Source organism: Triturus cristatus, chromosome 12 (assembly GCF_964204655.1).
Source record: "Triturus cristatus chromosome 12, aTriCri1.1, whole genome shotgun sequence".
NCBI classification, from domain to species: Eukaryota; Metazoa; Chordata; class Amphibia; order Caudata; family Salamandridae; genus Triturus; species Triturus cristatus.
Window position 1 is genome coordinate 810,487,737 of NC_140595.1, and position 14,222 is coordinate 810,501,958.

A 14,222-nucleotide genomic window follows, 5' to 3' on the forward strand; every position below is an offset into this window, starting at 1 on the left:
AAATTATCAAAGTGTTTAATATAGTTTGCAAAAATATAGTTGTTAAAAATATCATTTTTTAATTAATGTTATGTATTTTGTATATATTTGTTATGTATGTGAGTAGTTTTTTTTGTATAATAATTGTTTGTATTTCTAATATATTTTTTACATTTTTACTAGTTATTAATTTATTTTTAATTGCATTTTGCGTTTTTAGTTCCATAGCAGGTTGTGAGTTTATAGGGGAATAGGGTGGGAAGTAACTTAATTATATTAAATTAATTGATTATATTTTGTTAATTTATATTTGTGTAATTGAGGTTTTATAGTTTTAAATTAGGCCTGGGCGAAGCACTACGCTACGCTCGCGTAGTTTGCGAAGTTCGCGCTACTTCGCACTACGCGAACTGCACGTAGCACAGTGCGAACACGCGTAGCGTAGTGTTGCGTAGTGCTGCGGTCATTTTTTTCTTGCTCGCGGTCCTCAACGTCAAGTTGGCGACCGCGAGCAAGCAAAATGACATCCTGGCGAGACTTTTTCCTTGTTCGCGATCGCGAGCATGGAAAATAAACCTCCCGGCGAGATTCACAACGCGAGAAGGTCAGATTTCTCATTGCGAGGGGTCGCGTATGCTCGCGACCGCTCGCGATGAGAAACTACCAGTTCGCGTTGAGAAAGCTGCAGCTCGAGGAAAAATCTACTCGAGCAGCAGAAAACTACAGCTCGCACTGTGCAAGATGCCATTTTCAATGATTGCACAGTGCCGGTTGCTTGTCCGCACTGTGCAATCATTGAAAACAACATCTTGCACAGTGCGAACATGTTACTTCGCAGTTCGCGAAGTGCTACGCGTAGCTCGCGTAGTGCGAACTTCACTTTGCGTAGCTTCGCGAAGTGCTACTTTGCGAACTACGCCCACCCTTATTTTAAATGTGTAAAGTAATTTATTATCAATTAATTATTAATTGGTAGATAATTAATTTTAATTGATTAATTGCTATTTAATTATGGTAATTGTGTAATTAATTTTACATGTGTGTTGTGGTGATTATAGGTGTAAAGGGTGGGAAGTAATCTATTTTTTAATTGATGAATTAATAACTGGTTGTTAATTACTTTTAATTAATTAATTGATAATTAATTATGGTATTTGGGAAAATAATTTTAGGTGTGTGTTTTGGGGTTTATGGGGTAAAGGGTGTTAAGTAGTTTATTTATTTTTTATTATTCATTTTTTGTTAATTGATATTAATTTAAATTGTATTATATAATTGTGTAATTAATTTTAGGTGTGTGTTGTGGTGTTTATAGGAGTAGAGGTTGGGAAGTATTTTGTGTTTAATTGATATATGAAAGGCAATACAAATTAGTACAGTAATGAGTCAACGAACAATAAAAATTATTTCACAGGTTCTGTTTGCTGTGCGTTTTAGATTCTTTATTTCTTATATTCTCTTCACAGTTTGGTAGAGCCAACGCGTTTCCCCCTACAAAGGGCTTCTTCAGGGCAAGATAATATAGTAGGCACAGTTCAAGTGTTCACAGTTCGAAACACCAGTAACGAAATGTGTCAATAACGTCCCTTGGTCATTCAAGTATGCGCCACGTCCAGTATTCCAGTATCCTTAATGTAGATGATATATCGTAATCAATTCTGTTATCTTAGTTGCCTCTGGCATTTCCAAAGTCTGTAAAGTATTCCAATTCAGATAAGTCTTCCCCCGTGTATGGTCCAACGTCAACTGCAGTTGACGTTGGTCCATACACGGGTGAAGACTTATCAGTGGCAGAGGCAACTAAGATAACAGAATTGATTACGATATATCATCTACATTAAGGATACTGGAATACTGGACGTGGCGCATACTTGACTGACCAGGGGACATTATTGATGCATTTCATTACTGCGGTTTCGAACGGTGAACACTTGAACTGTGCCTACTATATTAGCTTTCTCTGAAGAAGCCCTTTCCAGGGCGAAACACGTTGGCAGTACCAAACTGTGAAAAGAATATAAGAAATAACTAATCTGCAACGCACAACAAACAGAACCTTGGAAAGAATTTTTATTGTCCATTGACTCATTACTGTACTAATTTGTATTGCCTCTCATCATTCTGTCCAAACTGAGTCTTCTCTGTGGCCATGTGGCAGCTGGTCATTTGAGGTGGGCAATACGTGTGCCAGAATACACTAGTGATTAGACTGGGTAGTGCAGTGTTAATAAACCTTGCTGCCATTTTGTGCCTTTAATATTTAATTATTATATAGTTATTAATTAATGTTAATTATTTGATATTTTTGGGGGTTATTGGTTATTTTTGTGTGTGTTGTTTTTACTTTTAAAGGGGTGAAGGGTGGGTATTGAATACATTTTAATTACTTTATTATTAGTTATTAATAGTAATAGTTTTTAATTTAAAAATAAGTTTTAATTGTGTTTTATAATTTTATAGTTTAATTTAGATGTGTGTGATATTATAGTGTTAAAGTGTGTGTAGTCAATTAATATTTATTAGTTGTTTTTATTAATAATATTTTAATTGATTAATAATTATGTTAATTATGGAAGTACATTTAATTTAAAATGTTGAAGTGTTTTGTTTTTGGTGTGGTGTTATAGGGTAGGAAATAAAATAAATACTGCATGTATTAATTCATTTTTTTGTTTGTAAATATTTTCTAGTTTTTTTTTTTTTAATGTATTTATTATTTTATTTTATATAATATGTTTAGGTTTTCGTTATGTGAAATTAATGTTATATTATGTTTTCTTTTTATATACTTATTATATTTGATTTTTCATTTGTTAAATATTGTTTATTTATTTTTATGATTTGTTTATTTTTTTTAAATATGTATATATATATATATATAAACACACGAGTTGCCCCAAAAGGAATCGCCACACACGGAGAGATATCCGCACTAACACCACAGGTTGCAGAGCTTCAGAGCAGATAGCAGATAGCAGCCTTCCCTTCTGCCATACGCGTTTCGAGTTTTACACTCTTGATCACTGGCTGGCTGAACACAGGAGGCGGAATCAAAGAACAAATTTATTTAAATGATAAGCCCCGCCCCAGTGGGCGCCGTAGCATGCTGGTAATTGCAGTTTGTAATATACTACACAGGCTCAAAAGTTCACTCCCCAAGTGGGTTCCGCTGCCTCCATTCGTAAAAATGTCATACCCAATAGGGCGAGAGGCTTCACCAAACTGTCCTCCACTTGCAAGTAGTACACTGTGATACAGGCATCCTCCGTTCACACGAGCGCTCCCATCGAGCACTTCAGACCCGCCTTGGCAAGCGGGGGGGCTTTTCCGTGGCTGGACAGCCACTAAATATAAACACACGAGTTGCCCCAAAAGGAATCGCCACACACGGAGAGATATCCGCACTAACACCACAGGTTGCAGAGCTTCAGAGCAGATAGCAGATAGCAGCCTTCCCTTCTGCCATACGCGTTTCGAGTTTTACACTCTTGATCACTGGCTGGCTGAACACAGGAGGCGGAATCAAAGAACAAATTTATTTAAATGATAAGCCCCGCCCCAGTGGGCGCCGTAGCATGCTGGTAATTGCAGTTTGTAATATACTACACAGGCTCAAAAGTTCACTCCCCAAGTGGGTTCCGCTGCCTCCATTCGTAAAAATGTCATACCCAATAGGGCGAGAGGCTTCACCAAACTGTCCTCCACTTGCAAGTAGTACACTGTGATACAGGCATCCTCCGTTCACACGAGCGCTCCCATCGAGCACTTCAGACCCGCCTTGGCAAGCGGGGGGGCTTTTCCGTGGCTGGACAGCCACTAAATATAAACACACGAGTTGCCCCAAAAGGAATCGCCACACACGGAGAGATATCCGCACTAACACCACAGGTTGCAGAGCTTCAGAGCAGATAGCAGATAGCAGCCTTCCCTTCTGCCATACGCGTTTCGAGTTTTACACTCTTGATCACTGGCTGGCTGAACACAGGAGGCGGAATCAAAGAACAAATTTATTTAAATGATAAGCCCCGCCCCAGTGGGCGCCGTAGCATGCTGGTAATTGCAGTTTGTAATATACTACACAGGCTCAAAAGTTCACTCCCCAAGTGGGTTCCGCTGCCTCCATTCGTAAAAATGTCATACCCAATAGGGCGAGAGGCTTCACCAAACTGTCCTCCACTTGCAAGTAGTACACTGTGATACAGGCATCCTCCGTTCACACGAGCGCTCCCATCGAGCACTTCAGACCCGCCTTGGCAAGCGGGGGGGCTTTTCCGTGGCTGGACAGCCACTAAATATAAACACACGAGTTGCCCCAAAAGGAATCGCCACACACGGAGAGATATCCGCACTAACACCACAGGTTGCAGAGCTTCAGAGCAGATAGCAGATAGCAGCCTTCCCTTTTGCCATACGCGTTTCGAGTTTTACACTCTTGATCACTGGCTGGCTGAACACAGGAGGCGGAATCAAAGAACAAATTTATTTAAATGATAAGCCCCGCCCCAGTGGGCGCCGTAGCATGCTGGTAATTGCAGTTTGTAATATACTACACAGGCTCAAAAGTTCACTCCCCAAGTGGGTTCCGCTGCCTCCATTCGTAAAAATGTCATACCCAATAGGGCGAGAGGCTTCACCAAACTGTCCTCCACTTGCAAGTAGTACACTGTGATACAGGCATCCTCCGTTCACACGAGCGCTCCCATCGAGCACTTCAGACCCGCCTTGGCAAGCGGGGGGGCTTTTCCGTGGCTGGACAGCCACTAAATATAAACACACGAGTTGCCCCAAAAGGAATCGCCACACACGGAGAGATATCCGCACTAACACCACAGGTTGCAGAGCTTCAGAGCAGATAGCAGATAGCAGCCTTCCCTTCTGCCATACGCGTTTCGAGTTTTACACTCTTGATCACTGGCTGGCTGAACACAGGAGGCGGAATCAAAGAACAAATTTATTTAAATGATAAGCCCCGCCCCAGTGGGCGCCGTAGCATGCTGGTAATTGCAGTTTGTAATATACTACACAGGCTCAAAAGTTCACTCCCCAAGTGGGTTCCGCTGCCTCCATTCGTAAAAATGTCATACCCAATAGGGCGAGAGGCTTCACCAAACTGTCCTCCACTTGCAAGTAGTACACTGTGATACAGGCATCCTCCGTTCACACGAGCGCTCCCATCGAGCACTTCAGACCCGCCTTGGCAAGCGGGGGGGCTTTTCCGTGGCTGGACAGCCACTAAATATAAACACACGAGTTGCCCCAAAAGGAATCGCCACACACGGAGAGATATCCGCACTAACACCACAGGTTGCAGAGCTTCAGAGCAGATAGCAGATAGCAGCCTTCCCTTCTGCCATACGCGTTTCGAGTTTTACACTCTTGATCACTGGCTGGCTGAACACAGGAGGCGGAATCAAAGAACAAATTTATTTAAATGATAAGCCCCGCCCCAGTGGGCGCCGTAGCATGCTGGTAATTGCAGTTTGTAATATACTACACAGGCTCAAAAGTTCACTCCCCAAGTGGGTTCCGCTGCCTCCATTCGTAAAAATGTCATACCCAATAGGGCGAGAGGCTTCACCAAACTGTCCTCCACTTGCAAGTAGTACACTGTGATACAGGCATCCTCCGTTCACACGAGCGCTCCCATCGAGCACTTCAGACCCGCCTTGGCAAGCGGGGGGGCTTTTCCGTGGCTGGACAGCCACTAAATATAAACACACGAGTTGCCCCAAAAGGAATCGCCACACACGGAGAGATATCCGCACTAACACCACAGGTTGCAGAGCTTCAGAGCAGATAGCAGATAGCAGCCTTCCCTTCTGCCATACGCGTTTCGAGTTTTACACTCTTGATCACTGGCTGGCTGAACACAGGAGGCGGAATCAAAGAACAAATTTATTTAAATGATAAGCCCCGCCCCAGTGGGCGCCGTAGCATGCTGGTAATTGCAGTTTGTAATATACTACACAGGCTCAAAAGTTCACTCCGCAAGTGGGTTCCGCTGCCTCCATTCGTAAAAATGTCATACCCAATAGGGCGAGAGGCTTCACCAAACTGTCCTCCACTTGCAAGTAGTACACTGTGATACAGGCATCCTCCGTTCACACGAGCGCTCCCATCGAGCACTTCAGACCCGCCTTGGCAAGCGGGGGGGCTTTTCCGTGGCTGGACAGCCACTAAATATAAACACACGAGTTGCCCCAAAAGGAATCGCCACACACGGAGAGATATCCGCACTAACACCACAGGTTGCAGAGCTTCAGAGCAGATAGCAGATAGCAGCCTTCCCTTCTGCCATACGCGTTTCGAGTTTTACACTCTTGATCACTGGCTGGCTGAACACAGGAGGCGGAATCAAAGAACAAATTTATTTAAATGATAAGCCCCGCCCCAGTGGGCGCCGTAGCATGCTGGTAATTGCAGTTTGTAATATACTACACAGGCTCAAAAGTTCACTCCCCAAGTGGGTTCCGCTGCCTCCATTCGTAAAAATGTCATACCCAATAGGGCGAGAGGCTTCACCAAACTGTCCTCCACTTGCAAGTAGTACACTGTGATACAGGCATCCTCCGTTCACACGAGCGCTCCCATCGAGCACTTCAGACCCGCCTTGGCAAGCGGGGGGGCTTTTCCGTGGCTGGACAGCCACTAAATATAAACACACGAGTTGCCCCAAAAGGAATCGCCACACACGGAGAGATATCCGCACTAACACCACAGGTTGCAGAGCTTCAGAGCAGATAGCAGATAGCAGCCTTCCCTTCTGCCATACGCGTTTCGAGTTTTACACTCTTGATCACTGGCTGGCTGAACACAGGAGGCGGAATCAAAGAACACATTTATTTAAATGATAAGCCCCGCCCCAGTGGGCGCCGTAGCATGCTGGTAATTGCAGTTTGTAATATACTACACAGGCTCAAAAGTTCACTCCCCAAGTGGGTTCCGCTGCCTCCATTCGTAAAAATGTCATACCCAATAGGGCGAGAGGCTTCACCAAACTGTCCTCCACTTGCAAGTAGTACACTGTGATACAGGCATCCTCCGTTCACACGAGCGCTCCCATCGAGCACTTCAGACCCGCCTTGGCAAGCGGGGGGGCTTTTCCGTGGCTGGACAGCCACTAAATATAAACACACGAGTTGCCCCAAAAGGAATCGCCACACACGGAGAGATATCCGCACTAACACCACAGGTTGCAGAGCTTCAGAGCAGATAGCAGATAGCAGCCTTCCCTTCTGCCATACGCGTTTCGAGTTTTACACTCTTGATCACTGGCTGGCTGAACACAGGAGGCGGAATCAAAGAACAAATTTATTTAAATGATAAGCCCCGCCCCAGTGGGCGCCGTAGCATGCTGGTAATTGCAGTTTGTAATATACGGATGTTAGTGCGGATATCTCTCCGTGTGTGGCGATTCCTTTTGGGGCAACTCGTGTGTTTATATTTAGTGGCTGTCCAGCCACGGAAAAGCCCCCCCGCTTGCCAAGGCGGGTCTGAAGTGCTCGATGGGAGCGCTCGTGTGAACGGAGGATGCCTGTATCACAGTGTACTACTTGCAAGTGGAGGACAGTTTGGTGAAGCCTCTCGCCCTATTGGGTATGACATTTTTACGAATGGAGGCAGCGGAACCCACTTGGGGAGTGAACTTTTGAGCCTGTGTAGTATATTACAAACTGCAATTACCAGCATGCTACGGCGCCCACTGGGGCGGGGCTTATCATTTAAATAAATTTGTTCTTTGATTCCGCCTCCTGTGTTCAGCCAGCCAGTGATCAAGAGTGTAATACTCGAAACGCGTATGGCAGAAGGGAAGGCTGCTATCTGCTATCTGCTCTGAAGCTCTGCAACCTGTGGTGTTAGTGCGGATATCTCTCCGTGTGTGGCGATTCCTTTTGGGGCAACTCGTGTGTTTATATTTAGTGGCTGTCCAGCCACGGAAAAGCCCCCCCGCTTGCCAAGGCGGGTCTGAAGTGCTCGATGGGAGCGCTCGTGTGAACGGAGGATGCCTGTATCACAGTGTACTACTTGCAAGTGGAGGACAGTTTGGTGAAGCCTCTCGCCCTATTGGGTATGACATTTTTACGAATGGAGGCAGCGGAACCCACTTGGGGAGTGAACTTTTGAGCCTGTGTAGTATATTACAAACTGCAATTACCAGCATGCTACGGCGCCCACTGGGGCGGGGCTTATCATTTAAATAAATTTGTTCTTTGATTCCGCCTCCTGTGTTCAGCCAGCCAGTGATCAAGAGTGTAATACTCGAAACGCGTATGGCAGAAGGGAAGGCTGCTATCTGCTATCTGCTCTGAAGCTCTGCAACCTGTGGTGTTAGTGCGGATATCTCTCCGTGTGTGGCGATTCCTTTTGGGGCAACTCGTGTGTTTATATTTAGTGGCTGTCCAGCCACGGAAAAGCCCCCCCGCTTGCCAAGGCGGGTCTGAAGTGCTCGATGGGAGCGCTCGTGTGAACGGAGGATGCCTGTATCACAGTGTACTACTTGCAAGTGGAGGACAGTTTGGTGAAGCCTCTCGCCCTATTGGGTATGACATTTTTACGAATGGAGGCAGCGGAACCCACTTGGGGAGTGAACTTTTGAGCCTGTGTAGTATATTACAAACTGCAATTACCAGCATGCTACGGCGCCCACTGGGGCGGGGCTTATCATTTAAATAAATTTGTTCTTTGATTCCGCCTCCTGTGTTCAGCCAGCCAGTGATCAAGAGTGTAATACTCGAAACGCGTATGGCAGAAGGGAAGGCTGCTATCTGCTATCTGCTCTGAAGCTCTGCAACCTGTGGTGTTAGTGCGGATATCTCTCCGTGTGTGGCGATTCCTTTTGGGGCAACTCGTGTGTTTATATTTAGTGGCTGTCCAGCCACGGAAAAGCCCCCCCGCTTGCCAAGGCGGGTCTGAAGTGCTCGATGGGAGCGCTCGTGTGAACGGAGGATGCCTGTATCACAGTGTACTACTTGCAAGTGGAGGACAGTTTGGTGAAGCCTCTCGCCCTATTGGGTATGACATTTTTACGAATGGAGGCAGCGGAACCCACTTGGGGAGTGAACTTTTGAGCCTGTGTAGTATATTACAAACTGCAATTACCAGCATGCTACGGCGCCCACTGGGGCGGGGCTTATCATTTAAATAAATTTGTTCTTTGATTCCGCCTCCTGTGTTCAGCCAGCCAGTGATCAAGAGTGTAATACTCGAAACGCGTATGGCAGAAGGGAAGGCTGCTATCTGCTATCTGCTCTGAAGCTCTGCAACCTGTGGTGTTAGTGCGGATATCTCTCCGTGTGTGGCGATTCCTTTTGGGGCAACTCGTGTGTTTATATTTAGTGGCTGTCCAGCCACGGAAAAGCCCCCCCGCTTGCCAAGGCGGGTCTGAAGTGCTCGATGGGAGCGCTCGTGTGAACGGAGGATGCCTGTATCACAGTGTACTACTTGCAAGTGGAGGACAGTTTGGTGAAGCCTCTCGCCCTATTGGGTATGACATTTTTACGAATGGAGGCAGCGGAACCCACTTGGGGAGTGAACTTTTGAGCCTGTGTAGTATATTACAAACTGCAATTACCAGCATGCTACGGCGCCCACTGGGGCGGGGCTTATCATTTAAATAAATTTGTTCTTTGATTCCGCCTCCTGTGTTCAGCCAGCCAGTGATCAAGAGTGTAATACTCGAAACGCGTATGGCAGAAGGGAAGGCTGCTATCTGCTATCTGCTCTGAAGCTCTGCAACCTGTGGTGTTAGTGCGGATATCTCTCCGTGTGTGGCGATTCCTTTTGGGGCAACTCGTGTGTTTATATTTAGTGGCTGTCCAGCCACGGAAAAGCCCCCCCGCTTGCCAAGGCGGGTCTGAAGTGCTCGATGGGAGCGCTCGTGTGAACGGAGGATGCCTGTATCACAGTGTACTACTTGCAAGTGGAGGACAGTTTGGTGAAGCCTCTCGCCCTATTGGGTATGACATTTTTACGAATGGAGGCAGCGGAACCCACTTGGGGAGTGAACTTTTGAGCCTGTGTAGTATATTACAAACTGCAATTACCAGCATGCTACGGCGCCCACTGGGGCGGGGCTTATCATTTAAATAAATTTGTTCTTTGATTCCGCCTCCTGTGTTCAGCCAGCCAGTGATCAAGAGTGTAATACTCGAAACGCGTATGGCAGAAGGGAAGGCTGCTATCTGCTATCTGCTCTGAAGCTCTGCAACCTGTGGTGTTAGTGCGGATATCTCTCCGTGTGTGGCGATTCCTTTTGGGGCAACTCGTGTGTTTATATTTAGTGGCTGTCCAGCCACGGAAAAGCCCCCCCGCTTGCCAAGGCGGGTCTGAAGTGCTCGATGGGAGCGCTCGTGTGAACGGAGGATGCCTGTATCACAGTGTACTACTTGCAAGTGGAGGACAGTTTGGTGAAGCCTCTCGCCCTATTGGGTATGACATTTTTACGAATGGAGGCAGCGGAACCCACTTGGGGAGTGAACTTTTGAGCCTGTGTAGTATATTACAAACTGCAATTACCAGCATGCTACGGCGCCCACTGGGGCGGGGCTTATCATTTAAATAAATTTGTTCTTTGATTCCGCCTCCTGTGTTCAGCCAGCCAGTGATCAAGAGTGTAATACTCGAAACGCGTATGGCAGAAGGGAAGGCTGCTATCTGCTATCTGCTCTGAAGCTCTGCAACCTGTGGTGTTAGTGCGGATATCTCTCCGTGTGTGGCGATTCCTTTTGGGGCAACTCGTGTGTTTATATTTAGTGGCTGTCCAGCCACGGAAAAGCCCCCCCGCTTGCCAAGGCGGGTCTGAAGTGCTCGATGGGAGCGCTCGTGTGAACGGAGGATGCCTGTATCACAGTGTACTACTTGCAAGTGGAGGACAGTTTGGTGAAGCCTCTCGCCCTATTGGGTATGACATTTTTACGAATGGAGGCAGCGGAACCCACTTGGGGAGTGAACTTTTGAGCCTGTGTAGTATATTACAAACTGCAATTACCAGCATGCTACGGCGCCCACTGGGGCGGGGCTTATCATTTAAATAAATTTGTTCTTTGATTCCGCCTCCTGTGTTCAGCCAGCCAGTGATCAAGAGTGTAATACTCGAAACGCGTATGGCAGAAGGGAAGGCTGCTATCTGCTATCTGCTCTGAAGCTCTGCAACCTGTGGTGTTAGTGCGGATATCTCTCCGTGTGTGGCGATTCCTTTTGGGGCAACTCGTGTGTTTATATTTAGTGGCTGTCCAGCCACGGAAAAGCCCCCCCGCTTGCCAAGGCGGGTCTGAAGTGCTCGATGGGAGCGCTCGTGTGAACGGAGGATGCCTGTATCACAGTGTACTACTTGCAAGTGGAGGACAGTTTGGTGAAGCCTCTCGCCCTATTGGGTATGACATTTTTACGAATGGAGGCAGCGGAACCCACTTGGGGAGTGAACTTTTGAGCCTGTGTAGTATATTACAAACTGCAATTACCAGCATGCTACGGCGCCCACTGGGGCGGGGCTTATCATTTAAATAAATTTGTTCTTTGATTCCGCCTCCTGTGTTCAGCCAGCCAGTGATCAAGAGTGTAATACTCGAAACGCGTATGGCAGAAGGGAAGGCTGCTATCTGCTATCTGCTCTGAAGCTCTGCAACCTGTGGTGTTAGTGCGGATATCTCTCCGTGTGTGGCGATTCCTTTTGGGGCAACTCGTGTGTTTATATTTAGTGGCTGTCCAGCCACGGAAAAGCCCCCCCGCTTGCCAAGGCGGGTCTGAAGTGCTCGATGGGAGCGCTCGTGTGAACGGAGGATGCCTGTATCACAGTGTACTACTTGCAAGTGGAGGACAGTTTGGTGAAGCCTCTCGCCCTATTGGGTATGACATTTTTACGAATGGAGGCAGCGGAACCCACTTGGGGAGTGAACTTTTGAGCCTGTGTAGTATATTACAAACTGCAATTACCAGCATGCTACGGCGCCCACTGGGGCGGGGCTTATCATTTAAATAAATTTGTTCTTTGATTCCGCCTCCTGTGTTCAGCCAGCCAGTGATCAAGAGTGTAATACTCGAAACGCGTATGGCAGAAGGGAAGGCTGCTATCTGCTATCTGCTCTGAAGCTCTGCAACCTGTGGTGTTAGTGCGGATATCTCTCCGTGTGTGGCGATTCCTTTTGGGGCAACTCGTGTGTTTATATTTAGTGGCTGTCCAGCCACGGAAAAGCCCCCCCGCTTGCCAAGGCGGGTCTGAAGTGCTCGATGGGAGCGCTCGTGTGAACGGAGGATGCCTGTATCACAGTGTACTACTTGCAAGTGGAGGACAGTTTGGTGAAGCCTCTCGCCCTATTGGGTATGACATTTTTACGAATGGAGGCAGCGGAACCCACTTGGGGAGTGAACTTTTGAGCCTGTGTAGTATATTACAAACTGCAATTACCAGCATGCTACGGCGCCCACTGGGGCGGGGCTTATCATTTAAATAAATTTGTTCTTTGATTCCGCCTCCTGTGTTCAGCCAGCCAGTGATCAAGAGTGTAATACTCGAAACGCGTATGGCAGAAGGGAAGGCTGCTATCTGCTATCTGCTCTGAAGCTCTGCAACCTGTGGTGTTAGTGCGGATATCTCTCCGTGTGTGGCGATTCCTTTTGGGGCAACTCGTGTGTTTATATTTAGTGGCTGTCCAGCCACGGAAAAGCCCCCCCGCTTGCCAAGGCGGGTCTGAAGTGCTCGATGGGAGCGCTCGTGTGAACGGAGGATGCCTGTATCACAGTGTACTACTTGCAAGTGGAGGACAGTTTGGTGAAGCCTCTCGCCCTATTGGGTATGACATTTTTACGAATGGAGGCAGCGGAACCCACTTGGGGAGTGAACTTTTGAGCCTGTGTAGTATATTACAAACTGCAATTACCAGCATGCTACGGCGCCCACTGGGGCGGGGCTTATCATTTAAATAAATTTGTTCTTTGATTCCGCCTCCTGTGTTCAGCCAGCCAGTGATCAAGAGTGTAATACTCGAAACGCGTATGGCAGAAGGGAAGGCTGCTATCTGCTATCTGCTCTGAAGCTCTGCAACCTGTGGTGTTAGTGCGGATATCTCTCCGTGTGTGGCGATTCCTTTTGGGGCAACTCGTGTGTTTATATTTAGTGGCTGTCCAGCCACGGAAAAGCCCCCCCGCTTGCCAAGGCGGGTCTGAAGTGCTCGATGGGAGCGCTCGTGTGAACGGAGGATGCCTGTATCACAGTGTACTACTTGCAAGTGGAGGACAGTTTGGTGAAGCCTCTCGCCCTATTGGGTATGACATTTTTACGAATGGAGGCAGCGGAACCCACTTGGGGAGTGAACTTTTGAGCCTGTGTAGTATATTACAAACTGCAATTACCAGCATGCTACGGCGCCCACTGGGGCGGGGCTTATCATTTAAATAAATTTGTTCTTTGATTCCGCCTCCTGTGTTCAGCCAGCCAGTGATCAAGAGTGTAATACTCGAAACGCGTATGGCAGAAGGGAAGGCTGCTATCTGCTATCTGCTCTGAAGCTCTGCAACCTGTGGTGTTAGTGCGGATATCTCTCCGTGTGTGGCGATTCCTTTTGGGGCAACTCGTGTGTTTATATTTAGTGGCTGTCCAGCCACGGAAAAGCCCCCCCGCTTGCCAAGGCGGGTCTGAAGTGCTCGATGGGAGCGCTCGTGTGAACGGAGGATGCCTGTATCACAGTGTACTACTTGCAAGTGGAGGACAGTTTGGTGAAGCCTCTCGCCCTATTGGGTATGACATTTTTACGAATGGAGGCAGCGGAACCCACTTGGGGAGTGAACTTTTGAGCCTGTGTAGTATATTACAAACTGCAATTACCAGCATGCTACGGCGCCCACTGGGGCGGGGCTTATCATTTAAATAAATTTGTTCTTTGATTCCGCCTCCTGTGTTCAGCCAGCCAGTGATCAAGAGTGTAATACTCGAAACGCGTATGGCAGAAGGGAAGGCTGCTATCTGCTATCTGCTCTGAAGCTCTGCAACCTGTGGTGTTAGTGCGGATATCTCTCCGTGTGTGGCGATTCCTTTTGGGGCAACTCGTGTGTTTATATTTAGTGGCTGTCCAGCCACGGAAAAGCCCCCCCGCTTGCCAAGGCGGGTCTGAAGTGCTCGATGGGAGCGCTCGTGTGAACGGAGGATGCCTGTATCACAGTGTACTACTTGCAAGTGGAGGACAGTTTGGTGAAGCCTCTCGCCCTATTGGGTATGACATTTTTACGAATGGAGGCAGCGGAACCCACTT

General features: G+C 47.3%; 1 protein-coding gene across 1 annotated transcript in view; it reads left to right on the top strand.

Moving 5' to 3' along the window:
- Window positions 1-14,222, top strand: part of CD68 (CD68 molecule) — a 108,712-nt gene that overhangs the window by 46,084 nt on the left and 48,406 nt on the right. The gene's annotated exons all lie outside the window — the stretch shown is intronic.